Source organism: Callithrix jacchus, chromosome 3 (assembly GCF_049354715.1).
Source record: "Callithrix jacchus isolate 240 chromosome 3, calJac240_pri, whole genome shotgun sequence".
NCBI classification, from domain to species: Eukaryota; Metazoa; Chordata; class Mammalia; order Primates; family Cebidae; genus Callithrix; species Callithrix jacchus.
Genome location: NC_133504.1, coordinates 80550735 through 80574753, shown reverse-complemented (window position 1 = coordinate 80574753; position 24019 = coordinate 80550735).

Below are 24019 nucleotides of genomic sequence, written 5' to 3'. Positions count from 1 at the left end.
GGTTTTTCAGATTTAAAATTTTCCCCAACCTGCTGAAGACAAAGAGTATTTGTAAATTACATTTGGAGTCATGCAACTAATTACCTATAGATTATAAGTGAATGGAAAAGAATTGGAAATAGTGAATGGAAAATAATCTGGACACACACACACACACACACACACACATATATATATATATATATATATATATCTCATAAATCCATATGTATATCTCCAATTGATTTTTGACAAAACTAGCAAATAACATCAATTTGGAGATGATAATCTTTTCAACAAATGCTTCTATAAAAATTAAATGCACATATAGCCCTCCTCAATAAAAAACCTGCAACTGTTTCCTTCCACTATTCATAAAATTTAACTAAAAATAGGTCATTTAATTTAAAATAAGAATGAAAGAAAATGTCAAGACTTGTAGAAGAAAGCATAGGAGAAAATCTGAGTGATTTTCTGTTAGGCAAAGATATCTTATTTTCTTCTTCAACACTTATTTTAGGCTCAGGGAGTACATATACAAGTTTACTACATGGGTAAATTGTATGTCCCTGAGATTTGAGGTATGAATGATAGATCTTTTCACTCAGGCAATGAGCATAGTACCCATTAGGTAGTTGCAGGTTTTTCAGATTTGTAATTTTTCCCAACCTTCTGAAGACAAAGTGTACTTGTAAATTACAATCAGAATCACAAAATGAATTAAAATATTAAATTAAATTAGATGAATTTAAAAATATACACTTATTTCTAAACTAGGTCATATATAGTACACAGGGCTTATGGCTGTTCAAACTGGATTTGAATTCAGGTTGTTCTCCATTCGCTTTGTTAAGCAGGGGAAAATTATTTATTTATTTTTTTGGTCTCAGATGTTTCATTAAGAAAATTGATTAATAGTGACTTACTACCTTCTTTTATAAATGAGAATTAAATAAGATAATCCTACAAAGTGTTTAGCACAAGTATTTGATCCTGTTAGTTTATATAATATCAGAGTAGGAAATTCTATGGCTAAAATACTGAAAAGTTCTAAGTCATATAAATATATATATATATATATATATATGATAATAACAATTTACATTTCAAGAACAAAGTATTTCAATAACTTAAGTGAGAGCTCTTATAATTGAAGAATTTGAGCTCTAGCTCTTCTCTCTAATGAACATGGACAAATGAAAAATGAAGGGACCACAGAGACCAGTAAAATCCAACTATGATCAGCTAAATTCTAACTACTTTTTATCATGTCTATATAAATTAATAACCAACAGAAACTTAGAGACACTGATACAAGTAAAATAAATAGCCCCAAAGTGAGATTTAAGACAATTAAATAATGCAGAGACATGGAGAATAAATGAAGGCAGAGGTCATTTGTGTAGCTTCTGTATGATTCAAATAGATGAATACTTTTGCCTCACATTTTTCTGTAATATTTAGAATAAGTTAATAAATGCATGGATCATCATTTCCCCATGCCAAGAATTCACAAACAAATTACAGGATCTCTCTCTTTGGTGCAAAGGACAACTAGAAAAATAAATAAAGGGGAAACAAAGATAAGATGCAGAAAAAAGATGCTTGAGTTTAGAGGGAATAAAACCATAGGTAGGAGTGACTGTTGATTAAGGTTGACTTACATTAATCACACTCATATTGAAGAGACGGGCAAAACAAGAAAGGAAGTGATTGACTTATCTGATTACTTGGTGTGGAGACTTCTAGTATTTCTCAGTTTGGGAAAGAAAAACTGCAGGAAGTTACTGATGTTTATGCTAATTATTGTGTTCTGAGAAAATACAAAATTGTCAGCAACAGGTGCATAGTGTGGATAAAAGTAGAGATGTTTAATTCTGAGGACACTAAATACCACTTTCAGGTCACCATGTCTCTAAGCATCACTGATCACATCTAGAAAACAAATATTTACTAGGTTCTTATTTTACCTCCAAAGGTAACAGAATCCAAAGTCTCGCCTGGATTGAGGTCTGCAAGAATTTTGTAAACTGTGTTTTTCAGGCAGGGTCAGAGAAGCTAAGATGGAGCCTACTAGAACGGGAATGTTTGGGCAGGTGGCCCACATCATACCTTACTCAGGCTTATAATAAGAATAGTTAAAATTTGTAAAGATTATTTTTTTCTTGCAGAAACAGAAAACTTCCTTTGTGTGTAGCATTAAGAGTGCATACATATTTTAACTTTAATCTATTTTCAAATATAGGTAAACAGTTGTAATAACTTAGCTTGTGCTAGCCCAACTGACTCCATCTTAGCTGTGAGCCTGACATGCTCCATCTTAGCTTCTCTGACCCTGCCTCGGCCCCATCATGTGCGTTACTGGGTCACACTACACTCAAAGCTTTGAACTGTTAAGAGTGGTTCACACTGTTCACAGTACCTGTAATCATTGTAACCACATCCTGCTTGGCAAGTCTACCTGCTATTGTGAATACCCTCATTGGTAACTGATTGTATGGAAAGTTCCCCCTGCTACCCCCTTGATGATTGTATGGAAATACCCTTAGCAACCAACAATCCAAGGAACCTCCTGCACCTGGTTACCAGCTTCCTTATCTAACTTGCTTGTACTGCTTCTGTAAAATTCTGCTTCAGCTAGGCTCCACCTCCCTTACCTAAATCAAGGTATAATGGGTAATCAAGCCCCTTCCTCAGGACCTAGAGAATTTTGAGCATTAGCCATCTCTCAGTCCCTGGCAAATAAAGGTTTCTTAATTTGGATCTCAGAGAATGGCACTTTCCTTCTGACTTGCTCAGTTAAAACAGTTTCAAGAGCACCTTTGCTATCCATTGCTAAACCCTCTGAGACCAAGAACAATATTTTTTCAAAAAATAATAGGTATAATTCATAAACATCAGCTCTCTAGATAGTAAAATTGCATAAGCATGGCCAGAGATTGTAATACAAATCATTAAAATTCCTTCTTACCTCCAGAAAACATTCCTACTCCCCCATTCAAAGCCTATGATTACTTCTATCGGAAATGACAAAAAGCCTGAGTGTGAAAAAGAAAATGACTTTGTATGAATTCTCAAATATGTGGAAAATAAACATAATTTTGAGAGAAGAAACTGTGTAAATAAATCTAATAATAGACAGAATGAGAAGTGAGAAAGAAAACTAATGCTATTGTTTTTAGCCTCTAACAATGTCATAGATGAAGACAGAATTAAAAAAAGTATATTTACTACTATGACCCCAGAGAGTGAAGGAGAACTTGCAACAGAGTAGGCTTTTAATTTATTTGTTTACTTGTAATTAACAAATGAATTAACAAATGAATACATTATAAAGAGTATTTTTATATTTAGAAAAATTATAAATATTTGAAAACACATACTGGGAAAAGCACAGCATTTGAAAAATACTTCCAACTATAAGCTATCATTAGAATAAATATGGGCTATTCAGATCCATGCCTAATCTCTTAACAGAACGGTGAAGAAAAATATTATTCTTATAATATAATTCCTAACTATAGTTTCGTTACCCCATAATGATCCCTGAAGCAGATGAGAACAGTTAAGAAAGATTTGCAAAGCTTAATTAAATGCAAGATGAATGTCCAGAAAGGATGGCCAAGAAGAGAGATTAAAACAGATTCAACCCTTCCTTAGCTGCTGAAATACATAAAATAATAGTTATAAAACGTTTGGAAATACTGGCTGTCATACATCAAATACTCAATGGCTGTTAGTAATAGTTATTTTTACTTTAATGAACTTTTGCAGAGTTAGCCATCTTCTTTGTCTGCCTGGACACCTGAAGATTTTTAAGTAAGTAGGGCAAGTCTAGAAAAATTTCCATTTCAAGCATTGTTTTACATTAAGATATACTTGTTTAACATAAATTCACATTTTATAAATAAAGTTTAATAATTTTATTTTTCAGTCATTAGCTAACACAAACATATTTTCTAATGAACTGTAAAGTTTCATTGGTTGAACTGAAAGATGCAGTCATAAGTTGTCATTGACTTTAGATTTTTTTTATATATAAAGTATTATTTCTTTTAATTATGACAACTCTGAAAGGGAGGTTTATTATTTTCATTTTGAATAATGAAACTTCGAATCAGAAATAATAATGGGTTGCTCAAAATTATAAGCTGGTTAGTGATAGACTCTGGGATCAATTCTCGAATACCAGTCTTCAATTTCTAGGTCAATTGCTCTCTTCAGACTTCCCCTCTACCCTCCCAGTCAAGTTCCCAGGTTAAGTACAGATTTTTTTTTTATTTTGGTAATCCTAATATGAAACAGATAAAGAACTACTTGGGCAAATTTTTGCTAAGGTTCTCTAATGTAAACATAGCTTTTAAAAGGTTGAGGCAGAATACCAGCTAATGAAGTTGAAACATTTTCTTCTTGGCAGACAGAGAAACTATTGTACCATGAAAAACAGAAATTCTGCTTTAGCAGAATTTCTCACTAAACAAAACAAGCAGTTGCTTAGCCTAGGATGATATTTAATTTTTAAAGTGGGTTAAGCCCTGTTTCACCAGCTATAGACTCTGAGAATGAATACAGGTGTGAATGCTTCTCAGTGAAAGAGGAGAAAGAACCCACAAGAAATGATGGGTTCCTTGGGAGTTCCAGAGTGCAGTTCAAATCTCCAGTTCAAATTTAGGTAGAGAAAATTTTAAGGCCAATTATAAATAATAAGTCTATAATTAAAAAACAAACAAAAAACAACAAACTCTTTTGCTTGTACTTTCTCTCTATGTATCCACAATCAATGCTCCTGATAAGCACTTATTTCTTTTCAAGATTCTCAGCAGACATATGTGATCTATTATTCTTTTGCATAATATGGCTCTTTCGAGCTCTTAAGTAATGTGTCTATTTAAAATTAGCTTTGAAAGTTATTTTGTTAGCTTCTTGTAGAAGTTCTAGCTCATTCCCTTTGTTTTCCATTTGACAATTACCATCCCCATGGAAATGTACCTTCAAAGGTTGATTGCAAATTCCCCTCACCATCTAAGCTATTTTAGAAATAAAATAAAAATGTGGACAGTTTGAGGATTTATTAAAATGTAATAATTCTAAAACAAAAATTATATTCAGCATTAATGGTTGAGACATAATAATTAGAAAAGTCTAAGCTGTTCTGTAGCATTAAATAAGATCAATAGTGGGGAAACAGGAAAACATCAGATTTAAACATCAACAAATATTACTTGTAAATTACATTCTTAATAGAAGAATTGTACCTTAATTTTGGCAAAAAAGAAAAACAGTAACATTTGTAAAATAATTAACTTTGCAAACATCTAATAATAAACCAAATTAACAATACTACCACAAATGTTAGAAGAAATAAAACAATGTTTCTGAAAACATAAAATCCCACAGAAAGCCTCTTTCTTTGATTGCTTTACTATCAGTCTTTCAAATAATGTCCTCTGTTGCTCTTTTTTAGGTTCGGCAGAATATGGTAATGTACACTAGTTGGAATGCATATTCTCAGTTTGCAATATTTTAAGATTACTGAACACATTTTCTTTTCTAATATAGAGAAAAAGATTATAGTATCAAAATGCAATTTGAAATACATTGAAAGACTTGCTGACATAGGAATGTATAATATTTTAATTAGTTTGCTTGGCAGCTAGAGATTTTTAGGTAAATGAATCCTATCATTTTTAATTTAGTATAGCATTTTTGTAAAGATATGTTAGCTTTACTTGAATTAAGCAACCAAGTTATTAAGGAGGATTCAATGAATATTGGGCACATTCTTCCTAAAATTATTTTTTCTTTCATAGTTGCAAATTAAAATAAAGGATAAAAGATAGTGATGTTTGAAAGTTCCTAACACTTTGTAGATGCTCTGTAATAGTCTCAATAGGAATTAACAAATAAATAATCCATGAAATACATTGTGTGGGAACAAAATGAATAAAAAAGAATGTGATTAAGTTAGTGACTTTACATTTTACAGCAATTTACAATTATAAAAATGAAAATGTTATATACATGGCATTCAATCATTTAAATGAGAAGGCAGAAGAAAAATATTTTTATTTTTATGGCCATACCAAGACCTTCAGTCAAATCTTTCTACTTCATCTAGTTAGATTCCCACTTGCATTGGACTCCTTACCAAGCTTGAGATGGGGCAGACTGGACATGGTGGCCAAGTGGCATCAGGTCCCTGGAGCAGTGTCTCAGAAAGAAATAGGACTTCCAGCTGCCTCTCTTGTTATTACCTAATGTTATCTTCTTGATATTGTTGCATATCTGAGGATTGGCATGCACATAAGGGGAAGACAAGGTCTTATAAGTCTAGGTTGGTTTAAAAGAAAACAGAGTGGACCCCTGTGGAGTTTAGAATTTGTATGGAAAAGTCATCTAAAAAGTTATACTTGGGTCTTAAAGCTGGTAAGAGGCTTATTTAAATTTTGAAAAGATAAACATATACAGCAAATGAACAAAAAAAAATCTCTCAAATTAAAAATTTTCTGAATTAACTGCTTAAAAATGGGAGAGGAAGAACGACTCTTCTCTTTTGAGCAAAGAGAATTCAGTTTCTTATTTATAATTTGTATTTACCTTTACAGAATCCATATTTAGTAGTAATAAAATTCAGTTTCTTTGGAATATCTTATTATAATTTCAAAGTTTATACAGAAAAAATATTACTATGACTCTGTAAATATAAAAATTTTCTGATAAAATATGTTATATTAAAATAAGCCAATAGGAAACCATTAGATATATTATTTTAAAATGTAGTAAATTATATTATTTATAGCAGCCTTATATTTATGTAAGATATATATTTGGCTAAGGATTATATGTTTTGTATATTGCACAGACATATATGTAGAAAATATTTTTTCAAGAAACAAAATATTAAGTTATATTATCTTCCTCTGAAAGAAAATCATCCATACTTTAAATTTACTTGGATATTTTTAGTTACCTTTAGGTATGCACCAGGATATCAGAACATTCTAATTGAAAATGTGAATTAAGACTAACCTAGATAGATTTTCTATAATCTCCATTCCGTTTTACTTGGAAAAAGTCAAATTAGAGTTGCATATTTTCTAGATGTGTACAGCAGTTTCTTAAAACTTTCAACACCGCCGGGCGCAGTGGCTCACGCCTGTAATCCCAGCACTTTGGGAGGCCGAGGTGGGTGGATCACGAGGTCAAGAAATCGACCATCCTGGTCAACATGGTGAAACCCCGTCTCTACTAAAAATACAAAAAATTAGCTGGGCACGGTGGCACGTGCCTGTAATCCCAGCTATTCAGGAGGCTGAGGCAGGAGAATTGCCTGAACCCAGGAGGCGGAGGTTGTGGTGAGCCAAGATCGCGCCATTGCACTCTAGCCTGGGTAACAAGAGAGAAACACGTTTTTCTTTCTAACATAGCAGCAGTAACATACTGTTAATATACACTTAGATTTTGATGTTAATAAACATGTGGCAAACACAACACAGGCTATGAACTATCTTCTATTGCTGATTTACATTAATCAAGATAGGCCGTTATTTCCTGTTGAGGCTGAATTTGTTCTGATTTGTTTTAAGATACTCAATTGGAAATGCTCTGAATTTTCATTAAAATTGTTTTGCAAATTACTGTTTCTCTGGGATCATAAATAAGAATGTCCAACTGTGACATAACCATTGAATATTTTTTTCTTTCTGTTTTTGAAGAAAAAAAACACAATTTACATATATTATACAATTGACCTATTTGAAGTATTCAGTTTAATGGATTTGTAAAACTGTCTGTAAACATGTAACCAACAACAGCACAATTAAGATAGAGACAAATCCCCTGATTCTTTGCAGTGGATACTGCCCCCCTCACATACCTGCTGCCAGGAAAAACTAATCTGCTTGTCCTTTTATATAATTTCATATAAAATGAAATCATATGTTCTTTTATAATTTACTACTTTCAATAAACATAATGTCTCTAAGATTAATGTAGGCTGTTCTATGTATTTTTTTTTTCCTTTATATCACCATGTGGTATCCTACCTTAAGTTTAAGTCACGTTTATTTTTCCCATTCACTGGTAGATGGACATGTGAGTTTCTTGTACTTTTGGGTCATTATAAACAAAGCTGCTATAAATATTCAAATACACATCTGTGAAAGTATATTTTATTTCTCTTTGATAAACACCTATAAATGGAACTGCTGATTTGTATGATAAACATGTATTTTGCTTTATATGATACATCTGCATTGCTTTCAAACGTGACTAACATTTTGGACACGCACCAACACTTTATGAGACTTTGATTTATACTCATTAATGCTGAGTGAGCATTGGTTAATAACCACTTTAACAATTTTAGCATATGTTTGTGTAGTTATATCTTGTCATTTTAATTTATATTTTCCTGTAGGCTAGTGATGTTGAGCGTCCTTTTATATAACAATTGACCATGGTATTGAATATCTTTCTTTTTACAGCATTGGTTTACAGATTTACTGATTTTTTAAACATTTATTTTAGTTTTCGGGTCCATGTGAAGGTTTGCTAAATAGATTAACTTTTGTCATTGAGGTTTGATATACAGATTATTTCATCACCCAGGTACTAAGTCTAGTACCCAGTATTTATTTTTTCTGCTCTTATCCTTCCTTCCACCCTACACCCTCAAGGAGACTCCAGAGTCTGTTGCCCCATTCTTTGTGTTCATTAATTGCCATTATTTGGCTCCCACTTTTAAAAAATATTTTACATTCTGGGGTACATGTGCTGATCGTGCAGGATTGTTCCATAAAGTACTTAGTTTTCTGTTTTTGTGTTAGTTTGGTGATTATAATAGCCTCTAGTTCCATTTATGTTCCCACAACAGGTATGATCTCATTATTTTTATGGCTGCATAGTATTTCATGGTGTATATATATATACAACATTTCCTTCATTCAATCTGTAATTGATGGGCATTTAGGTTGATTTGATGTCTTTGCTCCTGTGATTAGTTCTGCAGTGAACATCCACATGCAGGTGTCTTTATGGTAGAATGATTTGTTTTCCTCTGGGTATAAACCACTAATGGCATTGCTGGGTCAGAGGGTGGTTCTGCTTTTAGCTCTCTAGGGAATCATCATATTGCTTTCCACAGTGGTTGAAGTAATTTACTCTCCAGCAAACAGTGTATGTGTTCCCTCTTCTCTGAAACCTTGCCAGCATCTGTCATTTTTTGACTTTCTAATAACAGACATTTTGACTGTTGTGAAATTGGTATATCATTGTGTTTTTGATTTGCATTTCTCTATTTGCTGATTTTTAAATGGGTTGTCCTGCTATCAATTTTTACTTATAAGAGTTATTTCCATATTCAGAATGGAAAACTATTGTGGGATTAGCAAAATTTCTCACAATTGCTTTTCTATGTCCTTAGCTATGCATTTAAAAGCAGATTTTTTAATGTTAATGAAGTATATTTTATCAATTTTTTTATCTTTTGTTTTGGGTATTGTTTAACAAATCTTAGCCAAATTCAATTTTCGAAGATTTTTTTCTAAGTTTTGCATTTTATATTGAGCTCTGTATGTGAAAGAAAGGTTTAGAAAGTTTATAAAAACTCATTTTTATGTTAAATTTTTTTCTTTTTAGAAATGTTTAGGTAATTATAAAACATTCTAAGAAAAATTAGTTTAGGAAAAGCAATGTTTGAATTAGACATTTTACCAATTGTAGTAATGAAAAGCAGTACTGTTTCTCTGTTATTTTTCTTAGTGGTTTGATTTTTATCTTTATGATTTTCTTAATATATATATAATAGGATATATATATAATAAGATATATATGATAGGATATATATATATATATAGAAATTACACGATGACATATTATAATATGCCTTCTTTGGGGAAATGTGTTAGTCAAAGACAATTTATAAGAATGCAATAATGTAGAAGGACTGATAACAATATAAATTACTTGAATTATTTTACAATAAAAATAGCCTAAATAAGACTGTAGGGACTGATAAACACTATCTATAGAATATCTATACTGAGCATTTTCCCAGAAATTTTCTATATTGCTGTCATATTTTCTTAAAGGTTTCTTTAGAAATAAACTCTTATTTAAAGAAAATGTCCATATCACTGTGTCATAACTATAATGTTATCTAGGGCAGTTGTCACTGGGGATTACTTGGTAGAGTTTTGACCTACATTTACTGTGATTTAGATCTTTTAAAAATATTATCTTAATTTTTTGTAAATGTATTTATGTATTCCTAAATAGATATGCTAGGGCCTCTCATAAAATAGCTTACAGGATTTTTATATACGTTATTATTACATCAAAACCAACTGAAACCAGATATTTATTTTGAAAAGATGAGCAACTGATTCCTATTAAGTTTATAATACCTACATATTTCTTGTAATTTCAGAGAAGGTTTGGTATATAGAAAATCTAAAAATTGATTGTTTGTGAATGTCTAACAATAAATAATGAAGGTAAGAGAACAAGGACATGAAGAATTTTCCATCTCTCACTGATAAATGACAAATTCATATCAATTGTAGCACATATCTCATTTTCCAAAGATGGTTTTATATATATCTTTTCACATATTATTTTTTAAAATGTGACTCATACTCCTTCACTCAGCTGGTATAATCTATTTCCTCCTCTGAAATCTGAGTTGATGATGCAACTACTTCTCTCCATAGAGATTAGTGGAAAGTGAATTCCATGTGCTTTCAATTCTAGGCCTTAAAAATGTCATTTCCTACTCGTTTTTCACTCTGGCAGGATACATGGCTATGGAAGCCACTCATCATACTGTGGGATAGTCTGAACCAGCCCCTCTGGAGAGACCACTTGTCAGGCACAATGGATACAATCTGAGGCTCCTAGACAACAACCAGCATCAACCGTCAAAAGATATGCAAGTAAATAACCCTTCAAAAGAGGCCCTAGTCTCTGGGTCTCACAGTTGAGGCCATAGACTTAATAGAGCAGAGACAAACTCTCTCTGCAACGCTTCATCTGAAATCTTGACCACAGAATCTACAAGCATTATAGATGATTATTTTATAAAACTAAGCTTTATAGTAATTTGTTATGTAGCATTAGATAACTTAGATAATATTTAATATTTCTAAAGAAGTAAGGATAGTTTGGATTAATAGACCTAATAGTTCAGAGATTGTTTTTTCACCATTCATGACACTTAGCCATAAAATTAATTTATGACTCTCTATTAGTAAGGTTTGTCTCGCTACGTAGAACAAACCATTTAAGTCCACTTTAGTCAGAAAATTCTTCTAAACTGGTCTTATTAGTAGAGTCACCAATAAGAAATAAGCTCCATTTTCTCATATAAAAGAATTTATGTTTCAGAACCACCAAAAATTTGCCCATCTCTGAATCACATGAGCTGATAAATGGAACTATTAAAAGCCTTAATCCTTGCCATAGCTTGTGATGGTTCTGGTGGACACATCCTTTCTATTGCATTTTTTTCTGGTATCACCAACCTCTTCTAGTTTTGCTTAGTGCAAATTAAGTGCAGTATAGTTGTACAGAGCACCCTTGATCCACATAATTCCATCTTAGAAGATGACTCCGTCTTACATTTTATAGGGCACATTTGCCAAAAAAGACCAGATGTTTTTGCCTAATAAGCAAAGATTGCTTCCAACCAGATAAAGAAATAGTGAAGCACCCTCCTCTGCTATTGGTCCTCACCAGGGGACTCTATGGACATAAAAAGTATAGGCTTCACCATCTTAAAACAGCTGTCTTAATAGACACTGTCTTGCTGTCACTTGTGATAGGTACCCAATATCTGCCACCAAAGACTCTGTCCACATCAAACACTCTGCCTTGTAACAGTAATAGACTATCCAGGCCAGACAAGGATACTCTTTCTGTCTACATTGCTCTCCCTGGACTGGTTTGCCAACCCTTTTCCCAATCCCTTTTCTCTTGATGTTAAATGTTACTTTGTTGTGGAATGTTTAATCTACATATAACATTTATATGATCAACTATTATGTATGTTGCACAATACTGACCAACTTGTGGAGTGGCTTCAGCTTGTGCATCCATAGCTTTGACTACTGAGTGAATGGGAAGTATTAAAGAGAACTGCTTTCCTGGAAACTCCATGTAGCTTGTGGCTTTTGTAATTGAAACAGCATCACTATAAGTCTGACCTTGTAGAAAGACACAAACATACATGAACCTGGAGAATAGTCATAGTTCCGGACACTGAAATCATGACCTTCCTGGGAGAGAAAGCCTGCTTTTGGAAAGTAAATTCTCCATAACCAGAAAGAAAGAAGAGGGAAACATATAGTTGATATTGCTTTTTTATGTCCATGGGTAATCTTATTTTTCTTAATGTATTTTGAGCAGGAAAGCAAAGATATGCACAAACTTCTTTACAATATATCTTGCACAAAGAATATAGTGAAAATAACCTGAACTTTTAGGGTAGAGATAAGTAATCTTTCTCTTTCATGTTACAGTTATGTGATTTGGGGCAACTTATATGACATTTTGAAAAGTTACTTTACATATTTGTGCAATGAGGTCAGTAGACTTATTTTATTGAGGTGCTGTTGAGTAATAAATGACACTGTAAATGTAAAATGTTTAGCACGATACAAAACCAGACTCAATATAAAACAGACGAATGACAGTTGTGGATAATAACCCAAGATGCACTCCTTCCCTCTTCCCTTTCTATGTTTCTCTCTCCTTAGTAGGTCTCATCTATTCCCAAGTCTCCCAAGAATCATCTATATGTCAAATTTATACCTGCACCTCAGAATTACCAGTCAAAAATGAGAAAGTATAATGGAAACAAAGATGATGTAATCTTAGCTGAATAGAGAAATAAGTGAAGAGGAAAATATATATAAACATAAATATTATAGGCACTTTATCTTCTGGAGAATGGGGTTTGGAAAGACAGGATTCTGCACATAAAAAACAGATCGTTTTAAATTATGAAGCAGTAGTTTCAAAAGGCACAATTAGTTTGTAAAAGAGAAATATCATCTTAGGGTAGGGAGAGGAAACAATCATTGTAAGTATAAAAAGTCAAGTGGAAATATTATTTGGTAAGGGAGAATAGTGGAAGAGTAAAATGGCAGTGTAAAGCCTGATGGATTTAATATTGGTGATCTCCTAGAAGCTGATGAACATTTGAGACTCAGTGCTCAGCTAGGCCTCGAATCACTGGATGATTCTTTACCACTTCGCTTATAGGGTGAGTACTAATGTCAGCAGGCAGAAGCCAGGATCTGGCCATAGAATTTTGTAAAATGGCACAGTGCATTTATGAGGTAGCATACCGAAGCAGTGTTGTAAGCTTTGTGCAGATGACTGGCCAAGTAGGGTGGTCTTACTGGAGGAGAATCTGGAGGCTATAGAAAGCACAGTAGTTTAACTTGAATGTATACTTGTTTTTCAGGAGTAAAGACATGTTTTTGTTTGTTGGTTGGTTGGTTTTTCAATCATTTGCCTTCCAGGTAAAACAGATGTAATTTCTGAAGCACAACAGAGAAATATGGCAAATTGTCACATTCTTTTTTCGTCTTGTGACCTTAGGCTGATATAAAATTTAAAATATAGGTAACATAAACATGATTTTTTGGTTTTTCTTAATAAAATTTACAAACTATAGTTTATATGTCAGTATATTTCATACTTCATTTTTCATTTCTATGATTTTTCTGAGACTCCTTTTTCTGTTAATCTTTGTGTACAATGGAAGATAAAACATTTTTCTTTTCTAGCGAATGTTAATATTTTTTTCTTATTAAAATCATTTTGAAATTCTCTTATCTAATTGTGTACACAATTTGTATTCTAATTTTCTTTTAATTTTCATAGCCAAAATTTGTGCAATTTTTCACTATTCTCAGAAAATTTTCTATTTTTTGTACATCTGTTTTTCCTGTAGAGTAGTAACCTTTCAATTCTTGCTATACATTGGAACCTCTGGCATGCCTAGATTCCACCCACAGATATTCTAATTTTTTTTAGTAAACCTCTTTTCTAAGACTTTTTAAAGTGCCATGAAGTAGTTTTAGTGGTTTTAATGTTCATAGAGGGATGAAAATAAATGAATTAGAGTATTTTAATTTTGAGAACTGTTATGGGCCCCTAAGTGGTTTTAATATGGCTGTCACGTACAATAGGGATGAGAATCATGAAATTAGAATATTCAAATTAGAATATTCAATAAGAGATTAGAAAGTATCATGATTTACTCCTCCTTCTTTCACTACACTTTTCATATAAACAAAAATTCTTACACTGGGATTTGTTCAGCAGTATTCAGAAGTTCTACTCTATAGGTTATGAAGGCACCAGCATCTGCTAATGCTTGTCTAGAAGACAGCATTTAGAAGCCATTTAGCGACAGCACATCAGAATTTTACATTACCTCTTTTTTCTATGTTTAGTTGTCCTTGTATTATGAGTGATAAATCACAGGCTGATTCTTTTTTTTTTATTGCATATTAGGTTTTGGGGTACATGTGAAGAACATGCAAGATTGTTGCATAGGTACACACATGGCAGCGTGATTTGCTGCCTTCCTCCCCTTCACCTATATCTGACATTTCTCCCCATGCTATCTCTCCCCAACTGCCCACCCCTCACTGTCCCTCCCCTATTTCCCCCCAACAGACCCCAGCATGTGATGCTCCCCACCGTGTCCATGCTGGAAACCATCAGACTGATTCTTTATGATATATTCATCATTAAATATAGATTGTTTTCTCTGTATAAGGTAGTGGGAAAAAATTGAATCTCATATGGTTGGGCACCTGGTAATAGCCTACTAAAAATCTTGTCTAGTTTTGTTAATATGGAGTTATTGAAATGGCCTTTGTGTATATAATCACAGATGGCCACACTCATTCAATTTTAAACACTTGCAAAGATTGCTAGAAAAATCTTAGGTACATCTTAATTTATTTCTAAATTGTTTTCATGCCACCTGCTGACTGACAACATTAATAGAGCTTTTCCTTATAATGTTGTGTTTCAGAATAATTAAAATTGTTTACTATCCCTAGAAAAGGTAATCCTGAAAAAGCAAATGCTGTTTCTTTTGGTGGTTTACTTATAAAAGTTACAATATACCTGTCCTTTTATTCCAGGTTATAATTAATGTTTGCTCAATTATTGCTTCATTTCTTCCTTTAATGATTCTTTGTTTAGATTACTTAATTATTCAATACTTCACTATACATACAGAGCCATGGAAGGTGCTATGAAACATTTCTCTGATAGCTCAGACATCTAATCTGTTTTGCCAGTACAATATTTGCAGATTCCACCTCTACTCTCCAGAAGTGGCAAACTGCCAGTGGTAGATAAGGCTTCTGTGTTGATGGAAGCCTAGGAGGCACTGAGTTGATGCCAACATACTAACTTCTCAGTTAGTGTCTGAAATATATAGCTCATACCCAAAAGAGTTAATATGAATGAAAGAGTAAACAATTTGTATTAAGATAAATCTAAAGTATGTGGGTGAAGGGGAGAAAGGAAGCAAAACACACTGCCATGTGTGTACCTATGCAACTGTCTTGCATGTTCTGCACATGTACCCCCAAACCTAAAATGCAATCAAAATCTAAAAAAAAGAAAAACATCAAGACAGCTATAAAATAAATGCAAAAGGATATTAACAAAACACAAATAAAAAATAAACCCATGGAAAATATTCAGTTACCTCTAACCAAAGAGGTAATTTTAAAATTAAAGCAAACCTGAAATACCAGTGCACGTCTACTTTCTTAGCTGAATTAAAACATCTGAGTGCACACACACACACACACACACACACACACTCTATTTCCTGGCAAAGCTGCAGTGAAAATGGCATACTCATCTACAGCTGGCAGCCTTCACCGTAAACACGTACCGCCTGTTTGGGAAGCAATTTGGCAGTCCCTAAGTCATAGTGCTTATCACATCCTTTGACCTGGGGTCCCACTCCTTAGAAGGTAACTGTAATAGTCAAAAGAAGCCAAAAGATGTTCATTGCAGTATTATCTACTAAAATGATTAAATAATAATGAACAACCTAAATCACCATCAAGAGAAGAAAGATTGAGTAAATAATGACATATCCATATCACAAAATATGTAGATATTAAAAATATGATAATACTCGAAGCTCATGTAGAAAACTGCAAAATGTTCATAACACATAATCGAATGGAAAGCTATTTATAATTGACTGTGAGATTACAGGAATAAATGAAATGTGCACTGGCACTGTAAAAAAAACATAAATCTAAAGTAGAATTCTGTCACTAGCTTTAAAATGCTGAATGACAGTTGGTGAGGGGTTAATTTTTTCTAAACCTAAATAGTAGAGAATTTTTGAGGATTAGATCAGACAGTTTATTAAAATTTTCAGTAAGGTGCTCAGAAATCTCAGATGGTGGTAATAGTATCAGTTAGTGTTACTGGTATTAACTATTAGAGTATAGTCTATGTACTATTTTTTAATTTTGAATGTTTCTCCCTGAAATACAAATCTTGTCCTCTATCTAGGTGAGCTGAATTTTTTTGTTTTATTTTCTCTTTCCATGTAGACTCAGAGTAGAGCTGTTCCATATTGCAGCTACTTGATTTTCAGATTTTGACTCTGGGAGAGAGAAGGGCAAGTGTTGTCTCACATCTATTACTATTAAACATTTCAACTATATTTACACCTTTGGTCCAAATCCTATCCCTGCATGGTTTCAAAATATATCCCTAAATTTGCTCTTTAACTCACATACAAGTTACAAAGATGACTTAGATCCCTATTTTTCAATTCTGAGTAAAGAGGGGCCAACAAATTCTTAACTTTCAGGGTTACTAGGATTTCTGTAAACTATAAAAACTGGAATAGGTATGGCAACCACAGGAGACTGATCCTGAAAAGAATCCATTAGTGGGATAAATTTATAATGAGAAGGTGTACTATTAGTTGTTATGTTTCACTTAATTCATTTTAAGAAAATGTTAAATATCCAAATCTGTTTAACCATGATTCACATATTAGTCATGTATTGATCTAAAAAATGTGTTTTTGAATATGTGACTAATTTATTTACAACTCAAATAATTGCATGAGTGATTTTCTTTGAGACAACTACGTAGTTTATTCTGTGATACTGTCTCAAATAGGATTTATCAATAACTGTATATGATCTTAAATTTTTATCCTCTTCTCAAACTAAAATATTAGAATGCTACAGTTGTGATGGTGATAGAACTCACATGACTCATGGATAAGAGATAGGGAATAGCTTTTTTAGTTACAGTAACAACAGTTGCCAGAGTGTCCACATATACTCTGGCACCCCCATCTCCAGTTCTCACAGAATGAAGAGGTACAAATGATACCAGCATACACACTGATGGACCTTTGCTTTAGTGAGAGCCATTAGGTTTTTTTTTTTTTTTTTGAGACGGAGTTTCACTGTTGTTACCCAGACTGGAGTGCAGTGGCACCATCTCGGCTCACTGCAACCTCCGCCTCCTGGGTTCAAGCAATTCTCCTGCCTCAGCCTCCTGAGTAGCTGGGACTACAGGCGTGCACCACCATACCCAGCTAATTTTTGTATTTTTTAGTAGAGACGGGGTTTCACCTTGTTGACCAGGATGGTCTCGATCTCTTGACCTCGTGATCCACCTGCCTTGGCCTCCCAAAGTGCTGGGATTATAGATATGAGCCACTGCACCCAGCAAGGCATTACTCTTTATAAACTAGACAGTAATCAGACATTCCCTTTTATTCCACGGCTGTTTGTCTGAAGACAATCTGTGCCTTTTAATACATGCAGAAACATGAGACATTTGGAGAACTGTCTCTCAACAGTGTTTACATTAGTTTCCATATCACTCTTGGCTTCTGCCAATTATTTCCCTAAATATGTAACTTGATTAGCCTCACTGATGAATCTGATCAACAGTGGTTGGACAAAATATATTTAGTTTGTCTTCTACAATATTAACTAAAATTACGATCAACAGGACTCTAATAATCAGAATAGGGTCAACGTGTATTATTGACCTCAACCACACAGGCAGGTGCCCAGATCCAACCAACTTAGCAAGTTGCACCATCAGGATGCATGTTAGAAATCCAGGTAACTTTCTCCTTGAGTTTGGATGGGCCTTTACACTTAGAATGAAACATTAACATAGGTAAAACCAGATATAGTCAGCATTGCACTGGCCCATTCTTACCTTCCAAGGAGGGAGCAAATGCCAATGGCAATTTCATTATTTGTAAACATACTGGCCAGTTCAACAATATTAGAGTTGAGGTTTGCCTGACTATCTTATAAGCCAAAGTCACACCGTAGATTACTCCAACTAAAGTAAGAACCAGATTTTGCAACAGCTTTTTAACTTTGTGACCATCAACATAGAGAATGCTTTCCGCTTGGGGCATAAATGGTTATTTCTCCAGAAAACTCCTTACTTAGCTAAGGATAACTTCAATTTGAAGACATCTCCACAATCATCAGCTACACATAGAACCCTTTACAACTACTGGTGATATTTTATTAAATGCTTTAAGGTATTTTATAACAATGCTAAAATGAGAATCATAATGTTTTCATGAGAAAGGTCTATTAAGACTCTGCTTTCACACAAGAAGTGCAATATTTTTTTTTTGAGAGCACGGTGATCCTGGAGACAAAATGTACTTTGCAATTGTTGTAAATCCCTCACCTAAATAAGATCTCTAACAGCTGGGGATATGGGTTGGTAGTGCTTCCGATTTGCCTCCTCATTCACTGGTCTGCATGTAACATATCCTACTGTATATGGTGTCTTAGGGTAACCAGAGATTTCACACAATTAAGCACAGTCCTTATTTTTCGAGGAGGTTGTTTAGGGATGGGGTGATGGCAAGTCTAACAGTCAGTTAAATTTAAGATTCTTATAATAGTTTTGGAGAGCTTGTCAGGGCTTTTTTCTTTTTGAAGAAAGCTCTGGGATCTATTGTGAAAGAGATCATTAAAGTTCATCTCTCTCTTTGTGCCTTCTAGGGTCTAGGTTGTTCCTACATAAAGACATAAAGTGCTGGGAGTTTCCCACTCTCACTGCCATTAGTCAGCATGTGTCATTCAATAATTGCAACTTTCCTTTTATTCTAATAATTGCTTTACTGATGTAATTATTGGAATGACACATGATGATTAATGGCAGTGATTAGTTTCCAGGATCCCTATTTGCACCAAAACTTTGTGGGAGGAAGGAACAGGTACAAGTGGAACAAGAATATTATTACAAAACTTAAGGAGACCTACTATATTCCCTATGCAGGTAAGGCAACAAAAAAAGTCATTATGCCAAGGGATGTTCGGGAAAAAATACAGAATTTCCAAAGAAGCTTGTGGAATTCCTTACCACTTGTGTCCTTATCAATACCCAAGAAAGGTACAGAGAGGATAATTCTTTTCTAGGGAGAAATACACTCAATGACTATCTCCCTTTCTAGGAAATTTAGAGTAGGAGGAGGTAAAGGAGATATGCCAATGATGATTTAAGTCAATTTTTTAGAAAACTGTTTTGGTGCTTAACAATATTAGATGACAGTTGAGGATAGATATTATGAACAGGACATTAAAGGTACAGTAAATACATTGATTATTAGACCATTTTTGAGTGGCTTTTGCAACAAAATATGTTTTCTGATTATAGTTGTCTGACAATAGTCAGCCAATAGTCAGACAACAAATGGTCTGGAAAGCCAAACACATGAAACAAATTAGGTTTAAAGGCCACAACGATGAAGCTGCAGTCAGTTTTCTGTACTAGAATAGTGAAAGCGTTACCGCCAGATTGTCAACAACAGTGAGGCACGTCAATGGAAATCGAAGGTCTGATGTAGTCAAACTGCTGGGAGCAAGCAGGAAGTGGGGAAAGGGCATGCCCATGCCATATTGTCTCCTTCATGTTGAGAAAAATGAGTCAAATTTTGATAGGAATAACAAGTCTGACATGCAGTAGCAGCCTCTGCATCAGAATCATAAGATCTTTATACTTTGAGCCTAGCTTTTCGATCATGTGTTGTTACTGCATTTCGAATGTGTTGTTACTGCCTGGTATGATCATGGATCTAGAAACCAATAGTGTGGCAATCTTATTCTCAGATCAAATAATTGCCCTTATCCTGGACATCTACATTAGTAACTCAAATGATTTGATGAAAAACCTTGATTTGTTTCTCCAGTTCACAGCCCCAATAAATGTATTTTTAACCTGCTAGTTTATAGTTTTCCAAGTAGTAGTTCCTACAAGTATGTCATTGGCAAGAGTAAAAGAGGCAATAAAAATATAACAAAGTTGATCAAGGAGAATATTGGTAAAAGTTATGGAAACAAGCTTGATTTCTACCCACTTACAGTAACGAACACATCAGTTTTTCACTCTGCATTGCTACCTCTGAAGCTGAACAGCCACAAGGGCTCAGTGAACATTATCAGTTTCTAGGTCAGCTGAAATATCAGTAAACCAGGAGCAGCTATATAGGGAATCCTTTATGAACTGAGGTATCAATGAGCCTGCAATGTTGCTTTGAATAACGGAGTGGGAATAAGATTTATTTTGGAAAGATAAGTACCAATTTTTAAATCTAAAGCCAAGGTAGTATGGAGGACATGTCAGGGGTGTATGTAAATGAGCCATTTCTTTTTGACAAGTCAGGAATTTGGGCACTTCCAAACTTGTTGTTGAGTCTGAGTTGACCCACCTCAAAATGGGAACATCATGTGAGAGAATCACAGTATTCAAGGGTGAGGTGTTGTTTTGATGAATTCAGTAGAAATCTGCTTTTCAAGTGAACTTCCTGGTAGCTCTGTGAGAAAGATTATGACTACAGCACCTTCTGGAGCCTTTTTGGGGGTACAGCTTCCTTCTTTTCCCAGAGGCTCCAACATCAAGCCATCAGTCACAGAATCTCCTAACTCAAAAAACCACTAAACTTATGCAGACCTAACAATTTTAGCACTTCTTTATATGTAGCTCTTTCCAATTGAGTGAATTCCCTCAGACACTTAGAGGACAGAGATATTTAATATATAGCAAATTTACTCCAATTGTACATTGAGTTGTGGCATCTAATGACAACAGTATATTGAATTAACCCATTGAATTGTCCTTACCTATAAGATCATGTTAGCATCCCTTTACCATTATGAAAATTACTAAAAGCTAGTCAGTTTGTGGTCATTAGAAAAAAAAGATCCTTAAGACAATAATAACAATAATATTTCAAACAATACATATGTGTTTATACTTAGATTTTGAAAAACAGAAAATTCCTTTGAAAAATATAATTGTTGGCTGGGTGTCATGGTTCATGCCTGTAATCCCAGCACTTTGAGAGGCTGAGGTAGGCAGATCACTTGAGGTCAGGAGTTCAAGACCAACCTGGCCAATATGGTGAGACTCATCTCTACTAAAAATAAAAAACTTAGCCAGGCATGGTGGCATATGCTGTAATTCCAGCTACTTGGGAGGATGAGGCAGGAGAATCACTGGAACACAGGAGGTGAAGGTCACAGTGGGCCAAGATCATGCTCTTCCACTCTAGCCTGGGTGACAGAATGAGACTCCCTCCCAAAAACAACAAAACAACAACATAAACAAAAAGACAATGATCACATTTTATGTAAAATATATATGTTGTCTAAACATAGGCAAATCTTAGATTCTGTAAGTATAGGAATATAATTTATTTTTCTAATTGTTATTTTTTTATTACATTTTAAGTTCTGGGGTACATGGGCAGAACATACAAGTTTCGTACATAAATATACACATGCCTTGGTGGTTTGCTGCCTCCATCCCCCTGTCATCTGTATTAGATATTTCTCCTAGTGTTATTCCTCCCCAATTCCCCCACCCCCTGCTATCACTTCCCTAGCTCCCTCATCCCCGACAGGCCCCAGTGTGTGATGTTCCCCTCTGTCCATGTGTTCTCATTGTTCAAAACCCACTTATGAGTGAGAAGATGCAGAGTTTGGTTTTCTGTTCCTATGCTAGTTTGCTCAAAATGATGGTTTACAGTTTCATCCATGTCCTCTCAATGGACATGAACTTGTTCTTTTTTATGGCTGCATACTATTCCATGGTGTACATGTGCCACATTTTCCTTATCCAGTCTATCTTTGATAGTCATTTGAGTTGGTACCAAGTCTTGGCTATTGTAAACAATGCTGCAGTAAACATTGGTGTGCATGTATCTTTATAATAGAATGTTTTAAAACAATACACTATCAAATATAAGATAACATTGAAAAAGTTAAAGAATATAAATACATGCTTTGCACATTTAAAAAGTAGTTCTAATATATTAAATCTAAAATAAATTACTGAAATCCAACATGTGAAATCCTGTCTCAACTAAAAATACAAAAATTAGCCAGTCATGGTGGTGGGCACCTGTAATTCCAGCCACTTGGGAGGCTGAACGAGGTGAATGGTTTGAACCTGGGAGGTGGAAGGTGCAGTGAGCCAAAACCAGGACATTGCACTCCATCCTAGGTACAAGAGCAAAACTCCATCTCAAAAAAAAAACAAAAAAAAAACAAAAAAAACCTGCTGAAATTGTAGTAGTTTATTTTGGTACTATCCCCAGATTAGTTTTCTTTCTTACTTTAATGAGAAAAGCAGTGGCTAATACGCTACAAGACTAAAGGAAAATTTTGACATCAAAGTTTTAACTGTCAGGGTAGATAGGAAAAAAAGTAAAGACAATTACTTTCTCAAATATAAAAGATGATATAAATTCTGTCATATGTCATTCTTAATCTTTGGATGGTCACTCAAACACTTTATAAGAAATTTTTATATGTTACTTGGTTATTTGTTCTTTCTTTTAATCCTTTCCATTTGCTACAACAAGAGGTGTAAAAATATCCTCAGGTTCTGATATTTAATATTTGAGATCCTATATACAGGTTCTGGAAGCCAAAAATTAAATAATGATTAATAATATGTAGTAAAATGTTAACTTATTTTTACTGAATACAAGCAAATCATTGGTAATCCCTTGGCAAATATTAATTTAAGAAATGTGATCTGACCTTACAATGTGATAATATTTATATTTTTGCAATAAAAATATCTTTGCAATATAGTTTGGTGGTTTAGCTTAAAATTTGATATAGAATATTTAAATATATGCTCTGAGATTAGCCAGCACTGCAATGCATAAATTAGTACAAAGAACCTACATTAACACAAAAAAATATACTCAGAACAATATATTTTAGTTCCTGTTATTTTTTGCCAAAAAAATAAAGACCCCAAACTCAATGGCTTAAAACACTTTATTATTACCTTTTATGATCCTGAGAATTGACAGCTTCAGTGAACGGTTCTTGCCTCAAGTTTTTCAAATGGTTGCAGCAGAAGATGTTGAGGCTTCAGTCATTTAAATGCCAGCCAGGCTAGATTTCCAAGTTGTCTCACTCACCTAGACATAACTGACAGTTGATACTAAATAACAGCTAGACTGACAGATGTTTTCAAGAGGATTACGTACAAGTGCCTTCTTCATATAGCTTGTATTTCCATAGGTTGGCAGCTATTTGAAATAAAACACCCCAAGAAGGAAAATCTTGAGAGTGAACATTCCAAGGGGTTTGGGTAGAATCTACAAAGTTGAATAGGACCTATTCTCAGGCATTCAAGAATGTCACTGTTCCCATTTACGCAGGCCCAGGAAATCACTAAAGATAGCCAACATCTAAGAGGTATTAATGTCCTTATAAAAAAATTAAATAAGCAAATACATTTATAGATTTATTAAAATGTTGAATTTGATAACTTAAGTAACAAAATTTTTGCCTTTAAGAATCATAACAGATAAACTAATCATGCTTATAGGTTCACTTTCATTTCTTTTTGCATTAGTAGATAGAAATATCAGACTGCAATCTGATTATTTTATTACCTTATTTCAAATATATCAGTCAAAAATCACCTATAGAGATGGCATGATGGTATT